Consider the following 17,427-nt stretch of genomic DNA (forward strand, 5'->3'; position numbering starts at 1 on the left):
CCACCGTGGTTGAGAGGAGACTGAGTGGCTGTCAGAATTGTAGCTTGAGGAGAAACTGGTCCAACCCAATGGTCATTGGGCGAAGGAGAAATAGAAATTCTGGAGGAGCTCCCCTCTGGGGTAACTGCTGCCAGAGGCTGCCTGGCAGGAAGCTGACAAAGAAGACCTCCTGCTGATCCAGACCCTGCACCTTCTGTATGAAAGTCGGAGAGCTCGGAGGACCCTTGAGGGAAGATATGGCCTGCTGGCATGCAAAGAGGCTGGGGAAGCAGCAGGACGAGCAGAAGCCTCTGCAAACCCAGAAGTGATTTCTATAGCTCAGCCAGGACCAGCTCAAGCTGAAGGCATTCAAGCCAGATGCCACAGCCCAGGCCTGCCCTGGTGGTGGTGGGTGTCTCCGGAGGCACCAAATTCCAAAGGTTCCTCAGCTGGGAATAAAATACGGAGAGGATCCCAAAGCTCTGGGATTTTTCCTGGCCCAAATTTGGAATCACATGCAGGAGTATGGGGAGCATATTTTTTCAAAACCAGCCAAAGTGAGGCGTGTCACCATGACCCTGGAAAGGACTGCTGCTGAGTGGATGGTCACCCTTCACAATGATGATGCCCTCCATCTGAGAGATTATGACCTGTTTATGATAGCCCTTCAAACCCTTTCGAAGACCTCCTGCCGAAGGTAAGGCAAGGACCAGGGTGAAGACCATAAACCAGGGGCAGAGGTCAGTGGCTGAATAGACCCAGAAGTTTTGCGAACTGGCTTGCCACATGCATTGGTGGTCCCAAGAGGCTCTGATGGAATCTTACAAAGATGGGCTCAATGATGAGGTCTACCAATGCTGTATCTCCAGAAGGGCCCCTCGAGACCTTCATGTGTTGGCAGCGGAGGTGGAAATTGACCTGGCCAGAGACCAGCACTGTGGGGGCAGCTGGAACAAGCCTTCTCCTTCTGCCCCAAAAGAGGCCACTAGAGCTACCAAAGGCAGTCCAATGGCCAAATCCAGATCCATAGCATGCTTCAGACGTGGGAATGAGAAGCATTGAGCTGTTGAGTGCCTCACCAAGCCTGGCTCCAAACAGACATCAGCTGGAGAGAAGAAAGCCAAAGCCACCAGCAAAACACTACAAAACGACCCTGAAAAGCATGGAAGTTGTCAAGGGCCGTGGGTGGCTCAGGCTGTAAGATAGCCTGTTATTAAACACAGCTGCTTGCAATTACTGCAGGCTCGAGTCCCACCAGGCCCAAGGTTGACTCAGCCTTCCATCCTTTATAAGGTAGGTAAAATCAGGACCCAGATTGTTGGGGGGGCAATAAGTTGACTTTGTATATAAATATACAAATAGGATGAGACTATTGGCTTACACAATGTAAGCCGCCCTGAGTCTTCGGAGAAGGGCGGGATATAAATGTAAATAAATAAATAAATAAAAGTTCATTCCTCTGGACCAGGAGTATCTGGGGACCACAAAACGACCCTGAAAGGCATGGAAGTTGTCAAGTTCATTTCTCTGGACCAGGAGTATCTGGGGACTCCAACCACCCGAGGGGAGAGTAAAACTAATTCCAATGATGACCCCCTGGTAAGTCAGCATGTGGGCCTCATGAACATCCCAGTGGAATTAAGAGTGCTTTCATCCGGCACTCAAGGGAAGATGCTAGTCCGTTTGGATTCTGGGTGTATAAGGTGCATAATTAGCCCAGAGGTGATGGAAAAACTAGGACTGAGACTGAGAACAATGAAAGTGCCCATACCATTTTGCCAGATGGATGGGTTGGTAGTTGGGAAGGAGGCAGCTCATTTTGTGACAGAACAGTAGAAATATGGATGGGGGATCACTGAGAGACTTTGAGTTTCATTGTAGCCCCTGGATTGGAACAACCCCTCTTGCTCTGATTACTCTGGCTCCGGAAATAGAATCCTCATGTGAACTGGAGGAAGGGACTGTTGTGCATCCATTCCACGAGCCGGAGAGGTGGGGAGGAAATCCCCCATGCATAGCCAAAGCCTCAAGGTTGCTGGCAACAGTAGGGAGCATATAGTTGGGGAGGAAAAAATCCCAAAGAAATATTGGGACCTCAGGGAGGTGTTCAACGAGAGGGCTTTCGATGTGCTCCAATTCCATTGCCCCACAGACTACGGTATAGAAATCCTCTCTGGGGTGAAACTTCCTAAGCCAAAGATCTACTCAATGACCACAGGAGAGCTGGAGGAACTGATAAAAATATAAAACAGGGCTTCATCTAACCAGCTAGGCCATGAGTGGCCACTTCAATGCTCTTCCAAGAGAAAAAAGATGGCTCTTTTCATCTTTGTGTGGATTATAAAGGCCTGAATGCCGTGTGTGTAGAAAATGTTTATCTACTACCCCTAATGAAGGACATGTTAGCTCATCTAGCCAAAAGAAAGATTTTTACTAAACTGGACTTGAGAGAAGCTTACTATAGAGTCCAAATTAAGGAACGAGATGAGTGGAAAACCACCTTCAATTGGACTGTTTCCAGTTTAAGGTGTTCCCATTTGGATTACAAGGAGTACCAGCGGTGTTTAAGCAACTGGGCCTCTGTGGCTCAGGCTGCTAATGCAGTCTGTTATTAACAGCAGCTGCCTGCAATTACTGCAGGTTCTAGTCCCACCAGGCCCAAGGATGACTCAGCCTTCCGTATAAGGTAGGTAAAATGAGGATCCAGATTGTTGGGGGCAATAAGTTGACTTTGTATATAAATATACAAATCGAATGAAGACTATTGCTAACATAGTGTAAGCCGCCCTGAGTCTTCGGAGAAGGGCGGGATATAAATGCAAAAAAACCCCCTGATAAATGAACTGCTGCATGAACACCTTTACAAGGAGGTTCTGGTCTACCTAGATGATATTCTTATTTACACTGAAACCATGGAGGAACATGTAAAGTTAGTGCGATCACTTCACCTCCCACTTCTAGAGGGAGTTCCTGAAGTTGTTAGGCTCTGCCCAAGGCCTAAGGTTCTCCCACCACCCTCAAAACAATGGGGCTTGTGAACATACTAACTTGATTCTAGAACAATACCTCAGATGTTACATAAATTATTAGCAAGATAACTGGACTGACTTACTGCCTTTTGCAGAGGTCGCTTATAATAACTCCATCCATAGTAGCACTGGCTTCACCCCATTTAAAGTGGCTTCTAGGCAGGATTTCATACCCATTCCAGAATTGCCACAGGAGAAGCCCCAAACCCCTTCCCTAGTAGAATAGATTGAACAGCTTCAATTTATCTGGCCCGTCACCCATAAGGCCTTAGATGAGGCTCATCGAGCCCATAAGAAACAGGCTGACAAGAAAAGAGCTAAACCGAAGAACTACCAAGTTCTTCGGCTTGGGGTAGGGTTTTCTTGTCCACTAAGTACTTACAGACCACCCAGAAGTCAAAGAAGCTGGGTCCTCAATATGTAGGCCCTGTCCATATTGTAAGGATTGTAAATCCAGTCACAGTACAGTTAGAGCTAACAAAAAACCTTAGAAGTATCCACCCTGTGTTTCATGTTAGCTTTCTGAAATCTGAACATGTGTCTCCTCTTGTAACAGACCAACCTACCCCTCCCATTCCCTTCCTCATTGAAGGAGAGCAGCATTTCAAAGTCAAAGAGATCTTGGATTCCAGGAAACATAGGGGGAAAATAAAATATTTGGTGTCCTGGAAACATTTTCCTCCCTCTCAATCTGAATGGGTGAATTCTTGAGATGTCATAGCCCCAAAACTTCTACAACCGTTTCACACTAAATACCCTGACAAGCCTTAATGTTAGAAATGTAAATGATCCTGTATTTTGGGTTGTTTTGATTGCTTCTATCATATCTATCTATTTTGTGTTGTTTTTTCCTCCAAGGCTAATGCCTCTACTGCAGGAGGGTGATGTCAGCCTCCTTGACACTTGCTTGCTATCAGCTGCCATAGTTCTCCGGGGTCCTGAGCCCTGGCTCCTTGCCCGGTTTATCTGGGCATCAGGAAGACTCAGGGAAGATGGAAGAAAAAATCAGAGAGGCCGTGCGCTCCTGCAGAGCTTGTGGAGGAGCCCTGGAGAGCCTGCCGACCCCCTTGGATGTTCAATAGGTGGAGGAAGTGGTGGTGGAGATCGCGTGTCAAGTGGGTTCCTGGCCCAAAGTCCGTACTGAATGGCTGGCCACCCAGGAGCTCTAACAGACAGAGCAGGACATCAGCTGCTGGGCTACATTCCAGGAGCCAAGGGGAGAATGCCCAATCACCTCGATGAGGGAGGCAAGGATGACTATCCTTGAGTGGAGGTCAACGGGCCCTCTGAATCTCAGTGAGTCTCTGGATTGGAGGTACCAGATCACGGCCTGCAGACAAACCCTGGGATCACTGCCTGAGAACTTGGCCAGCTGACCCTTGGTGGATTCAAGCACTTGCATCAACACGAGCAAGGGAGAGCAGTTTTGAGCCTGCCAACTTTCCCCCTCAGAGGACCTATCTACTTGGGTTGCGACTCCTCTACAGTTCTCATAGGTGCCACCCAGCCCGTGACTGAGTATACCCAGTCTACCACTGCCACGATCTGTGGAGTCAGCCTGCTTCCACTCTTTTCGACTCAGCTGAGCCCTATATTGCAGCAGAACCTGCCTAGATGCTGGAGACCAGCTAGTCCACAGAGGTAACACCAACAAACGCCAACATGGTAGGTGCCACTTGGTTGGACTTACTACCTGGGTAAAGTATAGGTCAAACCTCAATGGATGCCTGTCCTAGCTCTGCCTCCTCCTGCTCCTCATCCAGCTCAGCCTGCCACCCCACTGCACTTCAGAGTTGCTTTCGATGGGAGCTTGGACAAGCCTTCTACCTGAGGGACCACATCATTTGCTATGGGGAAGACTATGCTACTGACCAGGAAATGGTCATCGCCATCACCAAGAATCTGGAGGGAGACGCTACAAAATGGGTGACCAACCGCACAATGAAGGAGCTCCTGAGCTAGAGAACAGGAGATGAGGAAAAGGTTTGAGGACATGGCCCAGGGCAAAGAAGCAGAGGAAGAGATCAAAGTGTTCAGGCAGAGGAGCCGCCTGGCTAAAGAGTACTTCTTGCTGGGAAGCTGGGAAACTGCAGTATTGGTCTGAATGCCTCCCAGTCTACTTCTTTAAGGAGGTCTTGGACCGGGAGTTGCGCAATGCCTGCATTTTCTATGGCGTCCTGGATCACATCCATGACTGGTACCGGATGGCAGTGGCCATGGACATCGAGCATCATAAGAGATGCCAGAGAAGAAACCCAATAGGCAGCTTGGCAGGCGACCTGTTTCCCACCAAGCGGAAGAGCAGCCCAGGGGGACCTCAACATCAATCAACTGCTTTTGGTGTGGTCAGCAGGGCCATTGAGCATCAGAATGCCTGGCACTGGCTCCTGTCCCCCAAACAAACATCCCTGAACTGGCCAAGCCCAAAAAGATAAGAGACCCACAGATAAGGGGAAGTTGTGTGCCAGTTGTCTAGGTTTCCCTTCCTCCCAAAAGGGAGGAGGAACTCTGGCTTAAGAGGCACCACCATTGGCAGCAGGCAACAGCGATGACAAAAGTGAGGATGACCCAATGGTAAGAAAAACCATCCATCCATTTACTATCAAGTCAAGACCAGTGGTCCCCAAGACAGGCACCCAGGAGGAAGTAGAGGCTGTCATAGACATGGGATAGAAGCTAGGCATTCAGACTAAACCCTTATCCAGCCCCATAAACTTCGAACAAGTCAATGAGTCACTAATTGGGGGAGCCCCTGCCACTGAACCCATACAGCTGGAGATGGGAGTTCACCCAGTTTGTTGTGGCACCAAAAATGACTGAAACAGTCATCCTGGGGCTGGCAAGGTTGGACAAATAGTGTTCAACCATCTCGTGGGAAGACAGCTACCGGAAAATAAAGCTGAGACTAGGCCCTTTCCCCCCTCCTGACCCTGCAGGAGAAGGAGCAGTAAGGCTGCTAGAGTGCGAAAAAACAGCTGCTACCAGAGAACAAGAAAAGAGCTAAACCGAAGAACTACCAAGTTCTTCGGCTTGGGGTAGGGTTGCTGCTACGCGTTATACTTCTTGTGAACTCTTGCGCCTGCGAGGTGCCCCCGCCTCGCAGGAATGGCCCTCCTCGCTACCGAGGGCCGGCCTCCATGACGGGTCTTGGGACCCACAGAGGTGGCATGCGAAAAAGAAGAGCTTGTGGGGTTTTTTAGAGAGGGAATTTTTAAGGGGTGGGAGGGTAAGGGCGGGTAATGGGGGTAACCCGTCGGGTAGGGGGCCAGTTCCTGCACATGCTCGCGGCGGTTTTTCTCTATCAGGTTCGGAGGTTATGGGGGAGGAGTGTGTTCCTATCTGTGAGGGTGGTTCTATCGACACGGTAAGTGGGAGAGGCAGGTATGGCGGAAGCGAGGGGTCATATCAAGTTCCGGGAGCACGTGCTCGATGTTTGAAAGCGATCACGCGCTCCGACCCCTTGGACTTCTCCCATTCCCCGGATGGTCAGGATCCTCAGAGCTTGGGCCTTCGGTTGATGTTGTGCAATGTTCGGTCCGTGGTGAACAAAGCCCCCCTTGTCTGTGATCTTATACAGGAGGGTTCCGCGGACCTTATGGGCATTACGGAGACCTGGTTGGGCACTGAAGGGGGCGTGCCCCTTGTTGAGATGTGCCCGCCGGGTTTCCGTGCATTCCATCAGCCGAGGGCCCAGGGTAGGGGTGGGGGGGTGGCGGTTGTGATTAGAGAGAGTCTAGAGCCGAGGGAGACCACTGTACCTCAGATTGCCGGGTGCGAATCCCTCTTTGTGAGATGGGGTCGTAGGTGTCAGATGGGTTTGCTGATCACGTACCTGGCTCCTTGCTGCGTGACAGCTGCCCTGCCCGAGCTCCTGGAGGTGCTGGCTGGGGTGGCAGTTGAGACCCCAGACTTTTAGTCATGGGGACTTTAACTGCCATCTTCCGGCTCGTCATCGACGGCAGCTCGGGAGTTCACGGCTTCCATGACGGCCTTGGACCTGACCCAAGTAGTTGATGGCCCTACTCACATTGGGGTGGCACTCTGGACCTGATTTTCTCTCTGGTCAGTGGTTGAGAGATCTGGACTTAAAGGAAATAGTCACTGAACCTTTGTCATGGTCAGATCACTCTCTTCTTCGCCTGGACTTTCTGACCGCCATTCACCACCGCAGGGAGACGGAGCCGATACGTTGGTTCCGTCCCAGGCGCCTGATGGACCCGGATGGGTTCCGGATGGAGCTTGGGCCATTTCCTGAGGGTCTGGCTCACGGCTCGGCTGAGGAACTTGTTGCGGCCTGGGAACGGGCCGCGGCGGGGGCCTTAGACCGTGTCGTGCCTTTGCGGCCTCTGACCTGGCGCAGGTCCCAACCGGCTCCTTGGTTCTCCGAGGAGCTGAGAGGGATGAAGCGCCGGAGAAGACGCCTAGAGAGTTCCTGGAGGTCTAGCCGTTCGGAAGCTGATCGGACACTAGTGAAGTCCTATACTAGGACTTACCTAGTGGCATTGAGGGAAGCGAGGCGTAGCTACGCCTCCTCCCTCATTGCATCGGCAGATAACCGCCCAGCCGCCCTGTTTCGGGTGACTCGCTCCCTCCTACACCAGGGGGAGCGGGATGACCCGCTGCAGGGATGTGCTGAGGAGTTTAACGGTTATCTATACGATAAAATCGTTCAGCTTCGGGATGGTCTGGACCAAGATTGCGGTGATGCGGGTGAGATGCTCGAGAGTGGTCTTGGCGATATTGTTTGGGATGAGTTTGACCCTGTGGCTCCCGAGGACATGGACAGGTTGTTGGGTAGGCTGAATGCCACCACGTGTTTACTGGACCCGTGCCCCTCCTGGCTGGTGCTGGCCACTCAGGAGGTGACACGAGGCTGGCTCCAGGCGATTACGACCGCTTCTTTGGTGGAGGGCGTCTTCCCGGCCGCCTTGAAAGAGGCGGTGGTGAGGCCCCTCCTTAAGAAGCCTTCCCTGGACCCGGCTGTTTTAGGTAATTATCATCCGGTCTCCAACCTTCGCTTCGCGGCGAAGGTTGTAGAGAGTATGGTGGCATATCAGTTTCCCTTGCACCTGGATGAAACTGTCTATCTAGACCCGTTCCAGTCCGGTTTCCAGCCCGGTTACAGCACGGAGACGGCTTTGGTCGCGTTGGTGGATGATCTCTGGAGGGCCAGGGATGAGGTTGTCCCTCTGCCCTGGTCCTATTAGACCTCCCAGCGGCTTCCGATACCATCGACCATGGTATCCTGCTGCGCCGGTTGGAGGGATTGGGAGTGGGAGGCACCGTTTATCGGTGGTTCTCCTCCTATCTCTCCGACCGGCCGCAGTCGGTGTTGACAGGGGGGCAGAGGTCGGCCCCGAGGCGCCTCACTTGTGGGGTGCCGCGGGGTCGATCCTCTCGCCTACTGTTTAACATCTACATGAAGCCGCTGGGTGAGATCATCAGTGGTTTCGTGTGAAGTACCAGCTGTATGGATGACACCCAGCTGTACTTTTCTACACCGGACCACCCCAACGAAGCTATCAAGTGCTGTCCCAGTGTCTGGAGGCCGTGCGGGTCTGGATGGGGAGAAACAGGCTCAAGCTCAATCCCGCCAAGACAGAGTGGCTGTGGATGCCGGCATCCCGGTACAGTCAGCTAAATCCGCGGCTGACCATCGGTGGCGAGTCATTGGCCCCGATGGAGAGGGTTCGCAACTTAGGCGTCCTCCTGGATGAACGGCTGTCTCTAGAAGATCATTTGACGGCCGTCTCCAGGAGAGCGTTCTACCAGGTTCGCCTGGTACGCCAGTTGCGCCCCTTTCTGGACCGGGATGCCCTATGCACGGTCACTCACGCACTCGTGACGTCTCGCCTGGATTACTGCAATGCTCTCTACATGGGGCTCCCCTTGAAGGGCATCCGGAGGCTACAGTTAGTCCAGAATGCGGCTGTGATAGATGGAGCCCCTCGTGGCTCCCGCATAACACCCATCCTGCGCAGACTGCACTGGCTACCTGTGGCCTTCCGGGTGTGCTTCAAGGTTTTGGTGACCACCTTTAAAGCGCTCCATGGCATTGGGCCGGGTTATTTACGGGACCGCCTACTGCTACCGAATACCTCTCACCGACCCGTGCGCTCTCATAGAGAGGGTCTCCTCAGGGTGCCGTCAGCGAGGCAATGTCGTCTGGCGACGCCCAGGGGAAGGGCCTTCTCTGTGGGGGCTCCCACCCTCTGGAACGAACTACCCCCCGGACTTCGTCAGCTTCCGGACCTTCGGACCTTCCGCCGCGGGCTTAAAACATACTTATTTAATTGTGCAGGACTGAGCTAGATTTTAAATTTATGGGTTTTAATTGGGTTTTATTTTTATATTTTAATTAACGGGCTTATAGAATAAGTTTTTTAATTGTTTTTATATTGTATTTATGTGTTTATGTGTTTTTTAAGTGCCTGTAAACCGCCCTGAGTCCTTCGGGAGATAGGGCGGTATATAAATACGATTAAATAAATAAATAAATAAATAAATAAACCACATCCAGGAAGGCCCCAAATCCCCAGAGAATATAGTGACTTGCCTGAAGTGTTTTAGTGGGGAGGAATGCAATGCCCTACTGCTTTACCACCCCACAGATTGTGCCATAGAGTTTGTGCCAGGAGCCAAACTGCCCAACTGAAGATGTACTCCATGACCCCAAAAAGACATGACTGAATTAAGGGACTACAATGACACTAATTTGGCCCAAGGATTCATACAACTGGCTAAATCAAGAGTAGCCACCCCAGTCCTCTTAAAAAAGAAAAGATGGGTCAATGAGATTATACATTGATTTTAGAGGTATTAATGTCATGTGGATGGAAAATACCTATCCATTGCCCACATGAAAGACATGCTAGCACACTTAGCAAAAGGGAAGGTGTTCACCACACTAGACCTGCAGGAGGCATACTACAGGGTGCAGATAAAGGAAGGTGATGAATGGAAAATTGTTTTTAACTTTAGGCAGCTTCCAATTCAAAGTAATGACTTTCAGATTACAAGGGGACCTGTCAGTCTTCATGCAGTTAATAAATGAGGTACTACATGAGCACTGTATAAAGGAGTCCTCATCTACTTGAATGTAATTTTCACTGCAACCTTAGAACAGCATGTCAAACTGGTATGCCAAGTCCTGAAAAAACTCCTTGCGGATAAGCTATACATGAAGTTGTCAAAATGTGAATTCCACAAGACAAGCCTGGACTACCTGTGTCAAAAGTGTCAAACGAGGGGGTTGAAATAGACCCAGCTAAAGTTAAAGTGGTCTTAGACTGGCAACCCCCTTGCACCCAAAAGCAGCTTAAGAGCTTCTTGGGGTTCACCAACTCCACAGGCAATTCATCCCATCCTTCACCTTCACCCTGCCCAGGGGTGGGGGGGGAATCTGCAGAACCACATCCAAGCCAACCCCTAAACTGGATTTTAAAATGCCAGTGGGCTTTTGAGGATATGAAGGCCTTGTTTGCCAAGGAGTCAATTCTCAGGCACCCTGATCCAGAACAGCCCTTCATCATCCAAGGTCACCCCAGTGATGTAGCCATTGCAGTTCTCCTCCAGAAGAATGCTAATGGGAACTGGCAACCAGCGCATACGCCTCCAAAAATTGATGGACACTGAGAGGAGGTGGGTGTGTAAGAGAAAGAAGCCTACACAGTCTGTTGAGCTGGAGATACTTCCTTGAAGTCAGTCATGCCCCATTTGAAGTGTGGACTAACCATAAGAACCTAGAGGCACTAAAAAACCCACAAAGGCTTTCCCCAAAGCAAGTCCACTGGGCACAGTACTTCAAACAGTTCAACTTCCAAGCTGAAGTACATTCATGGTGGGGGGGGACGCATCCTGGCAGATGTCCTATCACGCAAACCACAAATGACAGCAAACATGAAGAGGTGGTCCATGCCATGATTCCTCCCTCCCAACCTGCCTTGCAAGCCATGACCCACGGGCAGGCCAGATGACAGGACCTACAAGTGAGGATGGGATGACCCAAAGACTGAGGGACGAACTGCCAGCCAACCTATGGTACAATGACAACAAGGAGGCACTGACCCTAAGAGATGGACTAGCCTGGAAAGGTTCAAAGTTGTACATTCCCACAAGCCTGTGACTCCAAGTTCTTCAGCAGAGCCATAACTCTAAGCAGGAGGAGCACTTTGGTTACTTAAATCCTGCACTTGGCCAGAAGGCAGAAGGGACATTGAGGACCACATCAAGAGCTGTGCCACTTACGCAGTCATGAAGAAAAGGCCAGGAAAACCTCCAGGGCTACTGCAGCAGGTGGCAGACCCCTCAGGCCCTGGGAGGAGACTGCCATGGACTTCACTGTAGCGCTCCTAGAAAGTGGGGGAAATACAGTCATTTGGACCACAATAGATTTATTTTCAGAACAAGCCCATTTCACTGCTTGCCTGGGGGCTCCCGTCAGCAAAAAAAGCTGGCCAGATTGTTTATAAAACAAATGCATAGTTTGCATGGCATTCCCTGCAGAATTATTTCTGATAGGGGTGTCCAATTCACAGCAAAATTCTGAAGAGTGTTCGTTAGGTCCATTGCAGGGACTTAGCTCAGCTTTCCATCAAAGTATCAACTGTGCAGCAGAATGCGCAAATGCCATGATAGAGCAGTACTTAAGATGCTATGTCAATTACCAGCAGTCCAACAGGGCAGAGTTAAGCAACTGAGGTGGCTTACAATAATGTGGTACACAATAATGTGGTACACAGCAGCACTGGCCTGACCCCTTTTCAGGTCTCCAATAGCATGGAATTCATCCCCATGCCTAAGCTCCCTAGGGAGCCCCCCCCTCCTCCATGTCACTAAATGAGTGAATGGAGTCTCTGATGGTGGGAAATACCAAACTGGCTTTGTGAGAAGAGGCAAAAACTCATAAAGTGCAAGCTGACAAGCGCCCCAGCCCCCAAGAGCCATTCTGGGTTCAAAGCAAAGTTTACCTCTCAACCAAATATCTAAGGCTAAAATACCTGTGCAAAAAGCTAGATCTAAGTTTATATGACCTTTCCCTATAATGCAAGTAATGAACCCTGTTAAGGTATGGTTTAGCCTTCCTCGTCTGCTAAGGAAAGTGCATCCAGTCTTTCACAGCAGCTTTTTAAAGCCAGCGGTAGGCTCCCTGATCAGACTGGTAGATCAGGCAGCCCTGAAACCAATAGTGGGGCAGTGGGACATTATGAGGTAATGAAAATTCTGGATTCAAAATTGCATAGGGGCCGTTTGCAGTACCTTGTGTAATAGAAGGAATACCTCCTATCTGAGGCCATATGGGTCAAGAGCTGGGATGTAAAGGCAGATAGGTTGGTCAAATAGTTTCATGACGAGTTTCCCAAGAGACCTCCAGAGGAAGAGAAGGAGTGTGTGTGTAAGGATTGCCTAACATAAGAAAGTGAACATTCTTGAAACGGAATATTTCAAAAGGAACCTTTTATTAAGCAGAAGTGATAGCAATGGATTCAATGTCTGAATACCCAAGACAAGTAGGATTAAAGCAGTAGAGACCTCTCCCTTTAGCCAGAATGCAGATTTTAGCCAATACACAAGTGTGAAGATGTTTTCTTTACCAGTTGCCCTGAGAACTGGATAAGCATGTATTCCCATTGTTATCCTCCATTATCCTTTAAAGTGAAACAGCCCGCATGGCTGTCATAAACATTCCCCAAACTTAAAGAGATCTCAGGGCATTTGGCACCAGGATATAGGTTGTAAAATATCTGTTGACACAGGCAATGCTAATAAAATGAATCCAAGTCCCCCCTTCTCCCAACTGAATGGCAGTATCACTTTTAGAGATCTGACAGGGAGTTGAGTTGAGCCTTGACTAACTTCTCCCTTTATACTTTTGTCTTGCAGGTAGTCCTCTTCAACTGAGAGGGGCAGCCTGTTAACCTTGAAGCTGACTTGACCAGAGCAATCTTGGAGATTCAGTGTTGCCACACTGGAGCTGTGGGATAAGAAGGGGGGATTAGAGAAAGCTGGGTTTGTGTAGCCAAAATAATATACTTTCTCTTGGGAACCAAGGACATTCTCACACCTGGACTGTGGAAGGAGGAGTGAGGTAACCAGATGACCAGACAGCATCTTGATTGGACCATGTGACTGGTTCTTTGGGGTTGTGGGAAAACTTTCTCTTTTAATTAGGTGAAAACCACGGGAACCTTCAGAGTTGTTTTTTTCACCAGATCTGTGCCAATATGATTATTTCCAATAAAGTTATTATTTGAGGAATTCAGCTGCCTTACAGTTTTGCTTGCTATAGGATTATTACTTGGAACCCTGATACTAAGTATACAAAGACCTCGTCCCTTTCCTTGATTCTCATTCAGTAGTATGCCTCTTGTAGATCTAGTTTGGTGAAGATTTTCCTCTTTGCTATCATGTCTTTCATTAGGGGGAGTGGGTACATATTTTCCATGCAGACCCCATTAAAGTCATCAACCCGTCCTTTTTCTCTTTGAACAGCACTGATGTGGCCACCCTAGACTTTGCTGGCTATGTGAACCCTCTGGCCAGGTTTTAAACTTAGCACTGGCTCCCCATAGGGCTATGTGATCAGTTGCTACTTGTATTCACTGTACACACATGATTGTGTACCATCAGACCCATCTACTGTGATCATTAAGTTCACAGATGACACTACCATACTGGATCTTATTACAGGTGGAGACGAAACAGCGTACAGGGGGAGGTTCAAAAACGTTCTACATGGTGCTTAAAAAACAACCTGCACCTGAACATCAGCAAGACCAAGAAGATGGTGGTGGACTTCTGGAGGAAGAGAAAAGAACCTGCCCCACTTTACATTGAGGGGGACTGTGTACAGAGAGTTTCCTCCTTTAAATTCCTAGAAGTCCATCTCAATGAAGACCTCACCTGGAAAAACAACATGATCCAGGTGGTCAGGAAGGCCCAACAGAGACTCCATTAGGGTCTTGCGTAAAAACAGGGTGGAACAACAATTGATTACCTCCTTTTACTGGTCCACAATAGAAAGCATCCTCACTTATTGCATCACGGTATGGCATGCTGGTCTGACAGCCACAGATAGAAAAACATTACAGAGGGTGGTGAGCACAGCACAAAACATTGTGGACTGTCCCCTGATACCACTAGATGAGATCGCTAGGGCTTGCTGCCTTAGAAGAGTGAAGAAAATTCTCAGGGATGACTCTCACCCTGGTCATCACTTCTTTACCCTCCTACCATTGGGAAGGAGATATAAAAGTATAGCCAGCCGTACAAACAGGCTGAAGAACAGTTTTTATCCATGAGCTTTCAAACTCCTAAATGGAAATAACATCATAACTATGTAGTACGATGGACTGCAGGGCCGGCACAATATTTAACATGTTCACACTGGTGCAATAGGACTGGGTGTTTTGTTAATATGACTTATTGGGTTAAGGATTTTATGTCTTCACTGTGAGTTGTATTGTGTTGGGGGGTTGCACTGAGGGAGCTCAACCAATCTCATTGCACATATATTGTGCACTGACAATAAAGATTTGAATTTATTGATATACTCCCTTAATTCCTTCATTTCCCTCAGAGTCATGGAGTACTGCTTCGGTTTGGGTAGCTTCGCCCCTGGCACAATCTCTATTGCACAGTTGGTGGGCCAGTGAGGGGGCAGCGTGTTGCACTCTGCCTGTTTGAAAACTTCTGTGAGGTCTTGGTATTCATTGGAAATAAGGGGATTCCTGATCAGTTGTGGCTTCCGCTTTATCATGTCGCTTAGTGTTCTTCTGCTGCTGGACAGCTCTCCTCTTGGGACTGCTGGGAGGGGGAGGGGGCCTATCCCTAGCCTTAGTTTCCTTCCCCCACTTCCCACCAGATTTGGGGGGGGTCACTTGTCTAGCCAGGACAGTTTGAGGATCACCGTTTCAGTCATTTTTGGTGCCACCACAAAGTGGATGTTTTCCCAGTGCCTGCCCATCTCTAGCCTCACTGGTTCGGTGAGGAGCTTGGTGGGGACTCCCCTATCAATGATCCATTGACCTGTTCAAATTTTATAGGTCGGATCAGGGTTTTCACTCTGATCCCTAGCTTCAGGACAGTTTGCAAATGGATTAGGTAGATGGTGCACCTCAAGTCTATTATGACTTCTACATTTCCCTGGGCTCTGGATTTCAGTGCTATGATTTCCACTGGGATGGCAAAGGGGTGGATGGCTTCACTTACCATTGGGTTGTCCTTACCCTCATCATCACTGCCATAGGGTACTGGCTGTTGGATGTCCCTAGCCGGAGTTCTCTCCCCCTCACTTATGGTAGGAGAGATGTCAATGGCTTGGCAGGCAAACTTCCACCCCTCTCTCGGCTTTTGTTGCCTTGGTAGGCTCCGGTGGCTTCTCCCTTGACTGGGGAGTGGGGGCAAAGCACTTGACAGCCCAATGGCCTTGCTGGCTACAGTAGAAGCATTTGATGGCAGTCCCAGAGCTCTGCTGGAGGGATATGTAGATTGACCGGGGGTTGATCGCTTCCCCAGTTGTCGCTTCTCCAGTTGGGTCCTTGGCTTTGGTTCTGTGGTTCTGTGTCACTTGCATTGCTTGAGCTCAAGGTACATTGCTACTGCCATCCAGTATCACTAATGGATCTGGTCAGGGACCCCTCGGTAAACATACGCATTTAGAAGCTTATGGTCCAAGCCTTCTTTGAAGAAATAGACCGGTAGCCTCTCCAGCCACTGCTGCAGCCTCCCAGCCATTCTCCAGAACTCTTGGACATACTCTCTGATGGGCTGGTCCCTTTGTTTTAGTTCATGGATTTCAGCTTCAGCTTGCACGGCCTGGAAGTTGTCCTCAGCTCTTGAAAGAAGGTGTCAATGTTCCCCAGTTCTAGCATGTCCTCATCATGGAGTTGGGTCACCCACTCCACTGCTTCCCCCTCCAGGTTTGCTGTCACTGTGTGGACTATTGCTTGGCCACTCTAGTGGTCAGCTGCATGGTCATCTATATGAACCCACACCTGATTCAGAAAGAAAGCCAGTCCCTGTCAAGGGTGGCTTTCATAGGAGGAGGTGCAGCTAGGTGAGGAGGAGGATAGCGTTGCGGCAGTGGCCAAGCTGGGAGCCAACAGTCAGGGACCCAATTGGCCCCAGAGTAGTATGCCCAAGGTGGGGTACCCTGCCATCCCAGGAGGTAATGCACCTGGCTGGGCAGGTTCATCACCTAATAGAAGTATGGTGGGCTTCGTTGCAGGGTTGGGCTCAACTGCACTGACTGTGGCAGAGGAGAGCTACCGGCTGTTTTGCTGCTGCTGGAGCCAGTCCATGGTGGAATGGGAATGTCAAGGCAGGTTGGCTCATGATGCCGGGCCATTCGAACCTGCACACCTGCCCCATCCTCTCGATTTTCATCTGGTCAAACCTCTCCTGCAGGGGTAAGCTGTCTGGTATCTCCATTCCACCATCTGCCCTGGGTAAGCTGTCAGGTATCTCCATTCTCCAGACTTGTGTAGCTCAGGAGGTCTTCTCTCTCTCTAGTGCGGGGCAAAGGAGGCTGATTCCCATGTGGATGACAGTGAGAACTCCATCCCAAGCCTCTGAATGAAGCCCTGGCGTCTGAGGTCCTCTTCAGCCCAGCATAGGTCCCAGGTGGCCATTAGCGTCTTCAGGCCCTCCATGGGGGTTTGCAGGCTCTCTGTAGGGGTTGCACTGGAGGCTCCCTCCCCCGGCTTCTCCATCTCCATAGTTTTCCTTCACTGCTTCACTGCTCCCTCGAGAAATCAGGTGAGCATCTGGGGCTCAGGATCCCAGAGAGACACTCCGGTTAGAACGGGAAGTTAAGAGAGTTGTTTTAATGACAGCATTGTGAGTAACACACCCACTGAAAGCAGAACTCCAAGGCAGGTAGATTCCTCAAAGAACATGTTTATTGGATTCATCACATCAGCAGAGCTGGTGAAAACCAACTCTAAAGGTTCCTGCAGTTTTCCCCTAATTAAAAGGATAAGAATCCTCACTCCCAGGTGTCACCAGTCACATTGACCAATGAATGTAGCTGGCAGACTCCTCTCCTCCTTCAACAGCTACCTGTTATGATGATCTTGGTTCCCACAGGAAAACTTTTTGTTAGCTGGGCTATCTACTTTTCCACTCCCTTCTCCCTTTCAGGCTTCATGGCAACTTTGAGGCAGCACAAGATGGCTTCAGTCAAGTTCACTTGAGAGATAATTTAACCAGTAATATTTTTATGATAAGTTTCACAGAAATGTTACTAACATGTGATGTCCAGTTTCTGGAACATTTACGGAAGATAAAATATTAGCTTGCTTTTTTCCTTATCACTATGTCCTCTAATGTGCATTCTGAATGCATATTGCCCTAGAACAAAATATCAAAAAAATAAAATGTTCGTTAGCAATAACTAAAGCTGTTGTAATAATATTGT

The 17,427-nt window shown here is 49.5% G+C and overlaps 1 protein-coding gene across 12 annotated transcripts in view; it reads right to left on the minus strand.

The window, feature by feature from the left end:
• Positions 1–17,427, minus strand: part of BBS9 (Bardet-Biedl syndrome 9) — a 531,293-nt gene that overhangs the window by 153,713 nt on the left and 360,153 nt on the right. The window contains exon 21 of one of the 12 annotated variants that reach the window (XR_009155161.1): positions 11,256–11,359. The exons of the other annotated variants lie outside the window; for them this stretch is intronic. The gene's annotated coding sequence lies outside the window, so the exon portion shown is untranslated. The remainder of the gene's footprint in view (positions 1–11,255; positions 11,360–17,427) is intronic. 12 annotated transcript variants of the gene reach the window in all.

Source organism: Ahaetulla prasina, chromosome 4 (genome assembly GCF_028640845.1).
Source record: "Ahaetulla prasina isolate Xishuangbanna chromosome 4, ASM2864084v1, whole genome shotgun sequence".
Taxonomy (NCBI): domain Eukaryota; kingdom Metazoa; phylum Chordata; class Lepidosauria; order Squamata; family Colubridae; genus Ahaetulla; species Ahaetulla prasina.